The sequence below is a fragment of the Ambystoma mexicanum genome, chromosome 1p, assembly GCF_040938575.1.
Source record: "Ambystoma mexicanum isolate Mex_15411 chromosome 1p, UKY_AmexF1_1, whole genome shotgun sequence".
In the NCBI taxonomy this organism is placed as follows: domain Eukaryota; kingdom Metazoa; phylum Chordata; class Amphibia; order Caudata; family Ambystomatidae; genus Ambystoma; species Ambystoma mexicanum.
Genome location: NC_090921.1, coordinates 24713878 through 24729981, shown reverse-complemented (window position 1 = coordinate 24729981; position 16104 = coordinate 24713878). Strand labels below are relative to the sequence as shown.

General features: G+C 45.9%; 1 protein-coding gene across 5 annotated transcripts in view; it reads right to left on the bottom strand.

The window, feature by feature from the left end:
• The window catches only part of LOC138564559 (zinc finger protein 419-like), a 110025-nt gene that overhangs the window by 46903 nt on the left and 47018 nt on the right, over positions 1-16104 (bottom strand). The window lies entirely within an intron of this gene.

Genomic DNA, 16104 nt, shown 5'->3' with positions numbered 1-16104 from the left:
ATTGATAGGGTGTGCCAGGGTGCTGGCGGTATGTCTAGAGGTTGAAGGAGACCGGCTGGTCTTTTCTTTTGACTTTTATTTTGGGCGCAAACACCACAGGACATCACAAAAGATTTAACATCTTTTCGCCAAGAGGGCCACCAAAATTGTCGTTTCACCTTTTCCTCTGTCTTGGCAATACCGGGGTGTCCCTCTATTAATGCATCATGATAACCGGAAATAACTAGTTCGTGTAATTCCTTATGTGGCAGGAATAAGCGTCCTTGGAAATAAGGTAAACCATTATCTATGGTAAAGTCTGATCCCTTTTGTATCCAATTCTGTAAGGTTGTAGGGTCCAGGAGTTGTTTCACTCTGGCTTGAATGTCTTCAAGCGTCTGTAACAAAGTCATGCCTAGAATCCTCTGTTCGGGAATTATTGGTACTGGTTCTGAGTTTGTATCAGATTCTCCCATTCCAATTCGGGATAAGGCGTCTGCTTTGCCATTCTTGCAGCCAGGTCGATAGGTAATCACGAAATCAAATTCAGCGAAAAACAAAGCCCATCGGAGCTGCCGTGATGACTGAGCCTTGGCGGTTTTCAAATACTGTAAATTCCGGTGATCAGTGATCACTGTGATGGTATGTCGAGCGCCAAGCGGATAATGCCGCCAGGCTTTAAAAGCGGACTTAATAGCTAACAGTTCTTTGTCCGTGATTGCATAATTAACCTCGGGTGCTGAGAATTTTCTGGACCAAAATGCTACGGGATGCAGTTGGTTGGTTTCGGGATCTCTTTGGGACAGGACAGCTCCCATGGCTAGGCTGGATGCGTCAGTCTCGACGACATAAGGGAGATCTGGACGCGGGTGTTTCAATAGAGGTGCGGAGGTAAACTTAGCTTTTAAATCCTGAAAGGCCTGCTCGGCTTCTTCAGACCATTCAAAACGTTTATTTTTCCTCAAGAGTGCAGTAATGGGTTGTACCACGCGTGAAAATTCCGGGATAAACCTGCGATAGAAATTGGCAAAGCAGAGCATGCTTTGAACCCCTTTTACAGAGTTAGGTGATGGCCATTTGAGGATGGCATCCACTTTTCTTGAGTCCATTCGGACTCCTTTGGGTGTCAGGATGAAACCTAGAAACTCGACTTCTGTGGTATGGAAAACACATTTCTACAATTTAGCAAATAGTTTGTGTTGGCGCAGTTTTTCAAGTACTGCCCTGACGTGTTTTCTGTGATCAGATTCCGAAGAGGAGTACACCAGAATGTCATCGATATATACGACAACACAAACATCGATGAGCTCCCGAAGGACATCATTCATGAAGTATTGGAAGGCAGCCGGCGCGTTACACAATCCGAAAGGCATCACCTGGTACTCGAATAATCCGTATTTAGTACGGAAGGCAGTTTTCCATTCGTCGCCTTCTTTAACTCGTACCAGATGATAAGCCCCCCAGAGATCTAACTTGGTGTATATGCAAGCGTCCTTCACCTGGTCAAGGAGTTCAGGGATCAGAGGCAGAGGATAACGGTTTTTAACCGTTATCTGGTTCAATGCACGGTAATCGATACAAGTTCTAAGGTCGCCTTCTTTTTTGGGCACGAAGAACAAAGCCGAGGATGCCGGGGACTTTGACGGACAAATAAAACCATTAGCTAGGTATTGATCCAAATATTGTCTCAAAAGCAGATTCTCTGGTTCGGTAAGGGCATAAATCCTGCTACAAGGGGGTTGTGCACCGGGCACCAGATCGATTTGGCAATCGTACGATCTGTGAGGAGGTAACGTGTTGGCCTGTTCCTTTTGGAAGACGTCCTGAAAGTCTTGGTATTCCGGAGGTAGTTGCATGGAGGCAGAGGTTACAGATGCTAGATTAACCTTCAGGTTTTCTGGGTAGCAGGTTTGTGTACAACCCGGGAAGGTTATTCTCTTAGCTCGCCAATCAATTCGAGGATTATGTGTCTCTAACCAAGGGATTCCAAGAATAACCTGAAACTGTGGAGCCTTGATTACATCAAACACAACACCCTCCCGATGGCCGTCGGGACCAATAAGAGTCACCTCAGTAGTGGAATGTGTTACCGGCCCAGAGGCAATTTCAGTTCCATCGACTGTGGTGATGACATCTTTGCTGGTTTTAGGACGGAGAGGGAGGTTAATCCTAGAGACGAATTCACGATCCACATAGTTTCCAATAGCCCCACTATCGATGTATGCTTATATTGCATGCAGCTGCTTAGGCTTTTCTGGATCTACGAGAACCATTGGCACAATGAAATGCGAGGTCTGAGAGTTAGTTTTCAAGCTCGGCAAGCGGACCCCTACACTTGTCGGGCGGAGTCGTTTCCCGAAACAGAGTCTTCATGGTTTTTATCAGTGGCTCCTACTGCCTTTCGGGGCGGTTTTGCCGGGCAATCTCATAGAAAGTGTCCAGAATTCCCACAATAAAGACATAATTTTAACTGCCGCCTCCTTTCACGTTCCTTTTGAGTTAAGGGTCCTTTAACCCCTCCAATTTGCATAGGCTCAGAGACATCAACTCCCTTGGGATTAGCATTGGTCTTGACCAACACCCAGGTCTCAAACCTGGACCGATCTGCTTTTCTGTTTTGAAGTCTGTGATCCAATTGGACCACTAAGTCTATATACTCTGTGCATTCTTGAGGCGGATTTACAACTTGGGCCAAGACATCTTTAAGTTCTCCGCGTAGGCCTCGATAAAACAACGTGACTCTTTTATCCTCTGGCCATCCCGTTTCCACAATTAGCCTATTAAAGGTTGCAATATAGGATAGGAGGTCCTGATTGCCCTGTCGCAGGGATAGAAGTTCGTCATCCAGAGCCTGTCCCTGAGAGTGTTGAGCAAATAACCTTTCCATGCTTGCTTGAAACCTTTGAAAATCACGGAGAATCGGGTCATCTTGAGTAACCAGTGGAACTGACCAATCGGCAGCGCAGCCGCTGAGATATGACAATACAAAGGCTACCTTGGTCTGATCAATAGGGAAGGCCCAGGTCTGTATAGGAAGTGCAAACGACACTGATTCATGAATACGGCGAATCGTTTGGGGTCCCCAGCAAAGTGTTCGGGTGGGGCCAGCGGCATGTTTCCAGGTAGATTAATCTGCACAGGGTTACTGGAAACCACAGGAGCGGGGTTCCCTCCGGAACCGGGTAGAGGAGTTTGCCCAGCTTGACCTTGCAAAAGCTGTCTGGCCAGGTCATCAGTTCTTTCCTTTGATATTATTAATTCCCTCCTGAGGGCATTAGTCTCTTGACGAGTGGCATGTACTTCGGCCCGTAATTCCCCCAGTAATTGGGCCAACTGATCAGTCTCAGAACTTTCCATAGCGCCTGGGTGGGAATTTGTAGAAAGGCTTCGCGTTCTGTAACGCTCACCTGACTCCCACGGAGGCGCTGGCCTGGTTTGCGCTGCTGTGACCTCTTCTAAGGTGATGCGCAGGGTTCGGAAGACGGGCTGGACCGGGCCCCCAAATCTGGCCTGTCTGGCTCGCAGAAGTATCCTTCTGTAGGCGAAAATAGGGGATTAACTGTCTGTGGGGTAATGCAATCAGCCTCCCACTTTCCCCTCTCACCCTCCTCGAAACCCTTCTGTGATTCCTCGTAGCGTCTCACCTTAGGGTCTGGAAGGACGAGCTCTCCATCCTGCTTCTGATGCAGGGGCGCGTTGGTATCCAGTTACTTCACTGGATTTTCGGATTGGTGAGAACCAAACTTGCTTGGCATCCAGGTAAGTTTTTTGATAAGAGGTTCCCCTTGTGTCCATGCATTAATGTACTAATGCTAGTGTCTTTTTCCCCATAGGAGCCGGGGTACGGAATGCCGGGCAACAGGCACTGACCCGAGATGAGAGATGAAATCCTTGTAGAAATCAGGTAAGTCTTTAATGAGCGTTTTTTGGTAATGTCTTTTCATTCGCTCATTAACGATGATGTCTCTTTTTCCCCTTAGGGGCCGGGGTCTGGAAATGCCAGGATGCGGCGCAGACCCGAAATGAAGAGGGAATGAATCAACAGGTAAGTCTTAACATGGAGATTTAGCTTTCCTTATTCCCTTCTCTCTCTCACCTTTTGTTCTGGTCTTTTTCTCCCTAGGCGCTGGGGCGTGACTGCGAATCCGGATGATCGCTGCTGAACATGGAGGCGCCCTGTAAAGGTGAGTGGAATGCGGCGCTGCAGCGATCGACGCGATGAGCTTTTAAATAAAAGTCTTCCTTTTCAGGATTGTCGGCGAGATGTCTCCGGGATGCGGATTTAGCAGGTAAGGACTTTTCCTTCTTTTGTTCTCTTCTTCTCTTCCTTTGCAGGTGATCCAGGATGCTGGCAGGCGTGGCAGAAGTCAGGATGCAGGAGCAGACACGGTGAGCGTCCAGCTGCTAGATGCAGAACAACGCGAAGCACGTGTGGCTGTTCGGGTGGGGTTTAAATAGCCTTGGAAGAAGTTCCAGGTATGTATCCTTCCTCCAATCAGGTATGTATCCTTCCCCGACCACGCCCGGCTGGTAAATTAGTCCCACAGGTAAAGTAGTTCCTTACAGGCCTCAAGGAGGCCGGGATCCTGCAGCATGGTCTGCATCAGGTAAGTGCACCCAAGCACTTCCATAATGAGCCTGGTGCCTATGGCGCCAGGACTGATGTCTTTCATGAGCCTGGCGCCATAGGCGCCAGGACACTGTCCAAAGGGCCCCTATATGGGGTTGCTGGGTCCTTCCTTGGGGACTGGATGTCCGCTTTCGGGGACGCAGGGCTTGAACCGGCTCCCCGGGAGCGGGTATCATGACAGGAGCTTACACCAGTGAAGTAACTTGGTCGCTGCTTGCCCCCCCACATCTACACGCCCCTGCCACGAGGAGCAGGACGGAGAATCCACCTCTTACAATATTAAGGTGAGGAGAATGCCCAGGGGAAGGAAGGAGTTGAGGCCAAGGGAGGTGGGAAAACAAAGACAATCATGTATTGAATCCAGCTCTCCTATATTGCAGACCCATCTTTAACCAGAGGCCTTACCAAGGGACCGGGAGAGGGTTTGAGAGTGCAAATCATCCAACAATGGCTGGGTGGCATCCCGGTGGATACCAGGTGAGCGTAACACAACGCGCTGATCTTGGAAGCAAGACCACGCAGAACCACAGAGGTTCAAATACCGGATCTGCGCTTAGTGTGAGAAACCTGAGGGTGCTCTCCCAAGTGGATCCCGGGAATCCCTTATTCAGGTGGCCATGGAAGAACGAGCCCTCGTTTATCCCAACCCTAAGGGTGAACAAGCGAGAGAGGATCACCTGGTTAAGGGAACCCAGGGTTATGCTTAGGGCAATGCCCCAGGTGAGACGCGGTACTAAGCAAGGAAGAAGGGGAGTCAACTGATGTCCTCGAGGTCTTTATAGGCTATAATACCTCTGCTCTGTTTTCTCTCTTTCAATCTATCCTTCCAATGTTCCCTCTGTGCCGAACCAATCCCCTAGGGTCCAACATCCTGTTACATCCAAATCCCCTGTTTTCCAGTGAATACTCACGGTCATTCTTTTCCACACTCCTCTAGTCACTATTTCTCATACTCCCCATCTGATCAGACAAAACATTATTGTGCCCACAATTCCTCCCGTTTTCTCCATACTAATAATTCTGGTCACTCCCGTTTGCCTCACAAACCCTCGTACTCATTTCAAAAACCCCCCAAAACCCATCCTTCCGAGATCACTAAAAACCCTTCTAAAATGAGGATGATAACTCCATATAGGACCATTTCCCATCCTATCCCGTAGGACAATCTGACACTCCAACCCCTCCCCTTTCCGACATGAATATGCAACCTGTTTACCTGCCATGTCCCAACTATAGCGTCAGGCAAAGTCAGGCAATTGACCACAAACGCACACACCTGGCAGCCCTTTCCTTTCCCCAAAGGGATACATGATGGAGCAAGAGAGCACAGTATGAGCATGGCACATCGCACGATGAGTCAGCTGTCCAGGCCTGTCAGTTCAAGAGGAGGAGAAAGGCGGCAAATATGGAGAGGCTGATGATGAGAGAAACAACCTTGCCCTTTTCGACAAAACCCTGCGAAACCTCTGCAGAAGGAATCGTAAGACCGAGGACAATAGCCCAAGTGTGTTGCTGTAGATGTCAATGGTACACGAAGCGTATTGACGCTGATGAGCCTTAGCGAGGGGGACTCCTGCTACTGTGGTAACTGCCTTGACTCCAGTTACAAGATAAGCCAAGCAGTTCCTCACAGCCAGTGAGTCGAGGAGAGAACTGATAAGAACCGGGCTTTGATGAATGAAAGTCGCAAAGTAAGAGAAAGAACAGTAAACTACAAATACCAGAAGGCCATAGGAGAGCCGCCAATATAGGTCAAAGTGGTCATACAGGAGGTCAAGTAAAATCCCTGTACAGTCGAAAGCCTTTGACCTAAGAACTATAAAGAAAGCAAGGGAAGTGAATCCCGACACAGCGAATTCCGCAAACATTAAGAGCAAAAGTAAATGTGAAGTTGGCAAGAGTGAACCCGAACGACGGATGCTGACGAAGAGGGGGCAAAGTCTTAAGTCCCAAGAAACAGTGTGTTGACAAATGTGAACCCGGCCGAGGGATGTCCACTGGAACTGTTTAAAAAGACATTAAGATTTGTGAGTGAAAGGATAAGCCATAGTGAACCCAGTGGAGGGTGGCTGAAAATAAAGAGGGGTCAGTGCCCGGAAGAGGGGGACCAGGGGTGAAGAATCCTCACCCTAAGCAAGACGTATTGCAAGACAAGGGAAAGGGAAGTGTCCACTTGTCATTTGGGATCCGAGCCTGGCCTAGGGAGATCTGGGCTGAAGCCATCACCCAAAAGTGTTATGAAGGTTCAGCGCCTGGAAGAGGGGGACCCAGGGGTGAAGCCATCACCCAACGTGAACTGTGGAAAAGGTCTTTGTGTTTGTTTGTTGAGAGTATCATGCCTTGAAGGCAAGAGATTTTTTAATGAAAAGAGACTTTCCCATTGAAGAACCTGATAGCTGGAACGGAACTGTCGGCTCGCGCTGGGAAGGCCCGAGCGTGTGCTGTGCTTCAAGGTCCCACCTTGTCCTGTGCTGAAAACGTGGGGAAGGGAGACCCCTGGCAATCACATCCTGACTTATTATTTTGAACACTTCTTTCTTTAATGAAAGGCTATCCCACACTTTTTCTATAATTAGTTGTAAGGAATTGGCAATAGGTTTTCTTTAGTACAGGCCCTTTTATTTTGACACAACGCCACTAGGATTGCCTTATTTTCATTTGATGGTCAACGCTTGCTCCGATCTTAGATTTAGGTTTAGATTAGGCATTTTTCCAACCTGCATACAGTTTAATAAACACCCTTGAACTGTGATGACTTGTGTCTGTCTTCACTGTTGCCACCATAAGTTCCTTACATAAGAAACCAAACTCGAATACGATGAGGCACGATATATAAAACCAATTAAATTAAGGGAAAGCCTGACTGGAGGCTGAGACCCAGACTTCGGTACGGGGAGAACCTAAGGGGTCTTGAATGACTTTCTTTTGAACTGTGTTATTTCCGCAAATGTGTACCCGATTGAGGGATGTCTTCGAAGTAAAGTGAACAGTAATACGCCTGTGAACATTGCAACGACAAGTGTGAACCCGACTGAGGGATGTCCACAGTGAGTGGTTGATCTGAGCCCGACTGAGGGAGGCTTAAGTTGAGAGAAGGATCGGAGCCCGGCTGAGGGGGATCCAGGGTGAAGAACAATCACCTGATGTGAAGAGAAGCAGAAGGAACTTTTGGTTTGTTATTTTATGATACATGATACATCAGGCCCTTTGAAGCCAGAGACTTTGCATGAAAGAGACTTGGGCACAGAAGGCCCTGATATTGAGAGAAGGAACTGTAACCTCGTGCTAGAGAAGCCCAGGAGTGTGCTGTGCTGAAGAGTCCCACCTTGTACAGTGCTAAAAACGTGGGGAAAGGAGACCACGGCCATAACATCCTGACTTATTATTTTGTGAACACTTCTTTCTCTTCTTGTGAATACTATCCCACACCATTTTATAGCATAGCAGTAAAGATTGCCAATAATTTCTTTTATCATAGACCCTTTTGTATTTGACTAGACTCCACTAGGCCTGTATAATTATTATTTGATGGTCGTAGCTTGCTCCCATCTTAGATTTAGGTTTAGATTTGGCATTTTTCTGACCCATTTTACAGTTTAATAAACACCCTTGAACTGTGATCACTTGTGTCCGTCTTACTTTGATACCATGCCTTCCTTACAGCATACAAAGAGGAGGAGGAACGGGGAAATATAGCCGATATTACCTATTAACTGGGCTATTCCTTTAAATATAGTTATAGTTTCTATATGTATTATAGCCACGTATAAGGTGAAGCAAAGAACGGGAAGGGCAACTGTTGCAGCGGGAGCCCTTCCTCTACAAAGGCAGGAAGATGCAGCCAGGCATAGAAAATTGCTGCGTTGATCCACCGTGGGTGTACGATGCATAAGGGTAACAAACACATTTCTGCTCATTAATTCACAATGATAATGCTGGTTAGGGGGTAAAGTTGCCATCATAATAATAGGAAAGGGTACAGGTGTAGATTTTATCGACAGGGGCAAATACATATCGCATAATACAAAAGCGCCAAGCATGATCCAAAAACAAGAAAAAAGAAGGCACAATCTTGAGTGATATCATTTCCTGTCAGTGTGTAATACTTCATATTTGTAGGGCAATTGTCTTTTGTCATGAGAAAAAGAATGGAGAGACATGGTCAGTGTATCTGTGGAGGCAGAAAATATATTTGTTGGAGTGTCCAAAATACCTCACCCCCAAATAGCCCTTTAAAGTTGCTGGTCTTGACCACCGGGGTGGCTGCTCTCGCCGAAGTGTTTTCCCAAATAATCATTTTTCATTGACTGTATCATTGAAGTTTTCTTGGTCTCAGATTATAGCGTGGCCCTTCGGTTGGTCCTGCAATGTCTGCACACTGTAGCTTGAGAAAGCAATCCAAGTTCCTTTTTCCCAGTGGACGTTTATGCAGAAGAAATAACCAGTGGTGCAGCAGCACAGTCGCCCTTAGATTGCAGGAAGGGTAGCAGTGCTTTTTCCACATGACTGGCATGTGTTACACTTCACTGCAATCTGGGTTGCCAGGAGCACCTGCACCAGCCCTTTCCACTTGGGGTACAGACCAGAGGTATGTTGAACGTTTTTAGTAAAATTCCAGTCTCCTGGGAAAATGGAGTGTTCCGGCCCCTCCAGGGGCTGGGCCAGGCAGTCCTTGACCGGTTTATGAATAATGGACAAAGTACGCTCCTTACAATAATCAATCAACATAGGATCAGGCACATTTATTTATTTACATTTATAAAGCGCTCACACAGCCCGCAGGCATTGAGGCGCTGTTACAGGAATTGTTAGTTTTTCTTAGTTGTGCAATTGTGTTTTTTTTTTCTTTGTCTTAGTTACGTATTTATAACGCGCTTAAACACTCAGAGGTTTTTAAGCGCGGACCCGGGGATCGAACCTGTTGTTGCTTTGTGTCGTCTTGCTTCCAAGACGCGCACGCTGCCGCTGTGCTATCCTCCCGGGACATCAGACAGTTTCTTTTGGTGAGGCAAGCCCCAAACATTGGCTGGGCGGCCGATAACCTCATAGGGGGACGGAACCTCTCCAGAATGTGCAACAGTCCTCATAGAGGGTAAAGCTGAAGGTAAGGCGTCCATCCAGCTTAAGTTGCTACTTGCACACATTTTGGCCTGTTTTGTTTTTTAGTGTGGCATTACAGCATTCTACTAAACCTGCCGCCTTTTGGTGATATATTGCATGAAACCTTTGCCTATTCACACAATCATCCCCGTTAACGCTCCATATTGAGGGACCCCACCCTTACAATCTGGCTTAGAGATTCAGGTTTTCGCCTCCCTCTTTCAACAAGAAAATTCCCCACTCGGTCAAGAAACTTTCCATCTTGTGTAGTAAGATGAAAGGGGGGAGAGATGGTGCCATTCACTGCCACTATTGCAGTGGGGCCGTTGTATAAAGCTGAGATCCACTGCCTAAAGTTCCTCCCGAACCCCATCTTCTGCAAGACCTTACCTATATACTTCCACTCGACTCGGTCAAAGGCCTTTTCTGAATCTATGGATATTAAGTGTGCTTCTAGGCCCTTCCGTCTTGTCTCGTGTATTGGGTTTATTGATTTTCTATTATCCGCTCCCTGCAGACCCGGGATAAATCCCACTTGATCTCCATGAACCAGTTAAGTCCTCGGGTGACTGAGTCGGTTGGCCAACAATTTTGCCATTATTTTAACGTTGGTGTTCAGCAGGGAGATGGGTCTATACGATTGACATTGGGCAGGGACTTTCCCTTCCTTTGGAATCACTACTATCAAAGCCGCAAGCATAGACTGTGGGAGGGAGCCCGTCTCCATTGCGTTGTTGAACAGTTTGGCCATGAATGGAGCCAGGGTGGAGCGAAATCTTTTATATAAGAATACCGTAAAGCCATCTTTGTTATGGAGAATTCTCATAAATGTGCTAATTCCCTTCACCATAGAGACCCCCAGCAACTTTGCTGGATTTTTGAGGACTTGGTTTTCTTACCTGGAAAGAGTGTGAGCCTTTTTTCCCACTCTTTCATGTGTTTTGATGTGTGTTTTAGCTTTGTGTTCTTTGATTATGGAGTTTTAGATAACTCCATAGGCATCATCTTTTCATTTGTGTCACACAGCACCCTCAGTTCAGTGGCACAAGGAAGCCTTTTAGGCTTTCCCAAGGCTTAAATACCTTCTCTGGGATAAACTACTGTTTCCCAGAGAAAGTAAAGTGAAAATGACTTTACTAGACTTTCCAAATTCCTAGACCCAGCACACCCCATCTTACAATGGAGTGCTGGAGGGGTTACATAGTACCCCCTGTGTCTGAATCCTCATATAGCAGTCAAATGCTACCCTTTCCTATCGAAATGGCTGGTGGCAGTGGTTTTACAATGAACTACCATGATTTTTCCCGATGGCGAACATCGGTAGCTAAAAATCACAGGAGCCATGTTTTTCAATATGGCGCTTTAAGCCCCTTTGTATAAACGGGTCCCGGTCTTCTTTTTTCGCCATTTCTTTTTGGAAAGGTCCTTCTAGTATTTGTCTCTGTGCGCCAAACCAGGTTTGGTCCCTTTGTTTGTGTGCCTTTGGCGGGCTTCAGGACTGAAGACCGCCTCTGGCGTCTGAGTGTCTGGGGTGGGCAGGAAGTGAGGGAGGTGCCCAAAGCTCCCTTTGCTTAGTCTCCTAGGAGACCCAAATGCACTCTGGCATGATTGGCTGGCGGACTTTCTGGCAAGGACAGCCACCCTACTGGGTGAGTGACAGCCACACTGGAATGAAAGGGAGAAAACTGTTTAAAAGGCGAGTCTCTAGGAAGAACTGGAAGAGGACGGCTGCTGCAATTCCTGGACCGTTGGTTTGCACGGTGAGCCCTGCTGCAGGTCCAAATTGCCAAACTCCATTCGACAGAGAAGCTCCTTCAAGGACGGCTTCTTCCTTTGAGTTGGTGGGACCAATCAACTCGTAAGACACCTGGATATCATTCTCAAGGCTGGTTAGGATTAACCAGGGAGAGGGGCAACAGTTTGTGTTCTTGAATCTACATCTACTGGCACTGAAGTGACTACATCTTGTTTGCTTTCTTCAACGATCCTGTGCAGTGCAGGAGGGCCTCAATGTCCTCCCTCTTGTTCCCACGACTGAGGCTCAGGAACAGCGAGATCTGCAGGACCTGCCAGGAACCACGACTTCAACAACATTTGTTTCTTCATACAAAGGTACTGAGTCAATCTGATTGAGAGAACGCCACTCTTGCTGTGAAAGTTTGTGAAACTTTCCCAACTTGCAGGCCTAATCAGCTTGTGACCCAACAACTGATTCTTTTTCATCTAAACTACTTCTGAGAACTTTTGCAAAGACTTTAGCGTTTGATACCAGAACTGCTCTTTCCTATCCAGAACACTAGCCCATTGACTTTGGCCTGGCCTATTGACTTGAATTGAACTCTTCTGGTGAACTGTAACTATTTGCACTGCCTCGAAAGTATATGTGATCTATTCTACTTACTTTTGTCCTTTTTGCTCACTGCTAAGTAACTGAACTGCCATTTGGATCCTATTTCAGGGAAGCTCAAACTGTCTCTAAAGTTTATAGTTTTGTGTTGAAGTGTATTGGAATATAATTCTATGTTTCCTCCTTCTAGTAAAATGTTTTCTTAATGATTGTGTAATAAATTACTAAGTGTTTTTACCAAGAAACCTTGAGTATAACTTTCTACTTGAGCCAATGTGATTGAAAGTCCTCTGTGTAACTACTTGTACTGCTAAGTTTCACTCTTGAGATAAGCCTGGCTGCTCAGCTCGCTACCAAAAACTGTGTGCTACAGACTTATACCAAAGGTTGGTTTGGTTAAAACATGTAGTCCTAATTGTGTGTAGTGGTCCCAGAGGGTACTGCCTGCAATTCTGCCTAACGCTGGTGTACAGCGGTGAGGAAAAAGTATAGTTATTACATTGAGAGTGCTGCTCTTACTTTTGTTAAAATAACCTTCACAAGGATAAGCACCACTAGAAAAACTATTGTTATATAATGCCAGATATGGATAACTTCAAACAGGAAGCCCTGATCATTCTAACAGTAGATCAACGGAACGATATGGGTAAAGTCAGGTCTCTCTCTGTTAAAGGTGAGAAAAATGAGTTGATGAGAAATTGTTGAATCATCAAAGACTGGGAGGAAGAGCCATAACCCCTATTCCCCTTAGGAAATGTGGATAATGTTGATGAGGATGATAATGATTCAGAGTCAGTCTCTAATGTTATTGATGAATTAGAAGAGTCTCAGGATGTGAGCCCCACTGCACCTCTACTTGCTTTAGGTCCTCAAGCTATAACCATAGGGACCCTACCAGGTCTCTCTTGAAAAAATGAGACTTGAGTTAGAATTTAAAATGCAAACTGAAAGCAAACATCAAGAACCCGGGCTCAGAGAAATGGAATTGAATCATGAACTTGAAATGAAGAAATTGTCTCTTGAAAATGGTTCTCTCCCAGAGTCTTCTAGGTCTTCCAGTCCTAAGAGGCCTTGCATGCCTAAAGAAGCTGTGAGTATGTATGAGGTGAGACTTGATATGTTAGATTGGTTGGCTGCTTTTGAATATAACTATGGGATTCAGGGTTCCACAGGGAATCAGTTGATTCCTTGTCTTTTGTCTAGGCTCCCTCAGATTGTAACTGATGCTGTAATGGGGTTTTGGGGAACTTGAAAGATTGGAGTATGAAAATGTAAAGCTAGCTTTGATAGCTAGATTTGGGAAAACTCCTTCCCAGTACCTTAAGAGGTTTAGGACCCTCAAAATGCATGATGGTACCCCTTGTGCTACCTGGGTGTGTGAATGTGTGAAAAACTTAGATGGTTGGATAAAGGGTTACAGAGTGAACACTTTTTAAGGAATGAGAAATCTATTTTTGTTGGAATCTACTTTTTGATGTCCGCTCTCCGGAGCTGAGACAGCACTTGGCGGACTCTAAGGAAATGGATCCAAAGACGTTAGCAAAGGCTGCTGACTTGTGGGTTGCCAACAGGGCCACTCACAGGGCTTCTGGGACAACTCAGAAAAGGGATGATGGGAAGCAGCAAAAGAAAGTTGTTGTTCAGTCAATAAATGTCCATCAGTCAATGTCAGTCAATCAGTCAAGAGGTTGATCAGTCCCCGATACTGAGATTTGAACTGCACCCTCATGCTAGAGAAGCCAGAGACTGTGCTAAGCTCGAGTATGCCACCTTGTCCCGTGCTGAAAACATGAGGAAGGGAAGGCAACAGCTTGAATATCCTGACATATCATTTCTTGAACACTTTTCTTTTGCATAACATTGTTTCCCACACTGATTGTATTTAGAAGTAAGGATTGGAAATAGGTTTATTAGTATAGGCCCTCTTATTTTGACAGACTCAACTAGGACTGCGTTATTATGATTATTTGATGGTCGTAGCTTGCTCCCATCTTTAGATTTAGGTTTAGATAGGTGTTTTTCAAACCCAATTGAAGTTCAATAAACACCTTTAAGGGCAGGTGACAGAAAACTATATCAGGTCACGCCCCTGTGAAGGCAGTTTTCAATTTATACGAAAGCAGGAAGGGTGTGTGGAAATGGTCCATAGCGACGTAACTTCTAGTGACCCAGTATATCTGAGACAATAAAAGACAAGATAGCATACTTTAAAACAAATCTTTACAGCTAACCCACCGGGACTGAGACCGATACGTTGTGGAATACTTTCAAGGCTGTGCTTCAGGGAAACTTAATATCACTAAAATATTACAGCGAGAAGCAATTTAAGATAATAGAGCAAACACTGGAGGGAGAACTGATTGACTTGCAGGAGATGCTAGGGCGCAACCCCTCAAGGGGTAATCTTACGGCCTATAGAGGGAATGCGGGTCACTTAGAGATTATATGGTCCAGAAAGGCAGAGAAGGGATTATCGCGCATGTGGCAACACACGCTCTATGATTTAAGCATGCTCATTGAAAGCTCAAATACAGACATCACCGAAACCTGGGCACATAGCGCCGCGCGTCCCTCGCTCAATTTGGCTATTCCAGAAGGCTACTCAATGCTGAGAATGGATAGGACCAAGGGGAGAGAAGGTGGGGCTGGGAAAAATCTGGGAGCATCATGGAAGGCATTGAGTCCATTCAGGTTAATATCAGCATCATTGCCGAGGCCACGCTGAACCTCCTAGTAATTTACAAGCCCCCATCAAACTCAGAGGATTTAGCTCAGCTTTATCCAATCATATGGTGGCTTGTCTTAAATCCTGCTCCAGCTTTATCGTCATGGGCGATTGACATTTTTGGCTGGGGCTCCAGGATGACCACAGAGGTTTACAACTTGAGTCATCTCTGAAGAACTTGGGACTGACCCAAATTAATCGATACCCCACACATCAGCTAGGACTCACCCTCGATTGGGTTGCAGCTACTAATGTACTCATTAAGGACCTTATGGTCACCCCCTGCCCGGGGTCGGACAATTATTTTGTTAACTTTGTTATCCTCTCAGCTTTTCCGGTAAAGACCAGAAGTAAACCATTGACGGCCACTAAGAGTAGAAACCCTAGACTACTTACATTAGAACAAGTCAATCCTCTGATAATAATCTCCCACCCACAGGCTCCGTGTCCAGTATGTCCAAAGCCCTAATGGCCATACTCATGGACATTACACATTCTTTAGCCCCTGAGAAATTGAGGAAGAATAGATCTGTCCCTAAAAATAAGCCATGAATTACTCTTGTTTTACGTAAGCTGAAATCTCTCACACTTAAGCATTACTACAGCTGGAAAGGGAAGCCCTCCTCTAACCTTCTCATTGCCTATCAAGTGGCGGTTAAAACATATAAAGTTGCATTATTGGAAGCAAAAAAGAACTCGCTTAATAATAGGATTGTTTCAGGCAAATCAGCAACCAAAGAGCTCTTCAAAATTCTTAAGGAGCATGAGACCACATCTGGTCCAGATGTGGGTGCGGTGGTAAAAGACATGGTCTGGTGCCAGCTTTTCCAAGATGCCATGGGCAAAAAACTCCAGGGCATTAAGTCTAATATACTTAGGAAAAAAGCTGCCTCCTCTACTGAGGTTACCGCCATAAACTGTAAAGAATTTACAAGATGCCCAACAATCCCCGATTTTTCCTTTCCCCCCCATCACTCTGGAAGAATTGACGGACGTCGTGGTCCATCTCAAGATGACCAGCTGTAAGGGGGATCCATTTTGTGCTGTTATAATCAAAACCTGTCCTGCCTATTCTGCTGTATGCTATTCTCTAGTTTGTAAATGTATCTTTTAGAGAGGGCATAGTGCCCGACAATTTGAAACGATCTTGGGTGACCCCGCTATTAAAAAAAAACTGATCTACCCAAGGATGACCCCTTGAACTATAAGCCCATTACTAATTCAGCATTCTTGCTGAAGGTACTGGATTGGGTCGCTTATAAGCAGATAGCTCATCACCTTGAAAGCTTCCCCATATTAAACTGTCGACAATCGTGCTTTAGA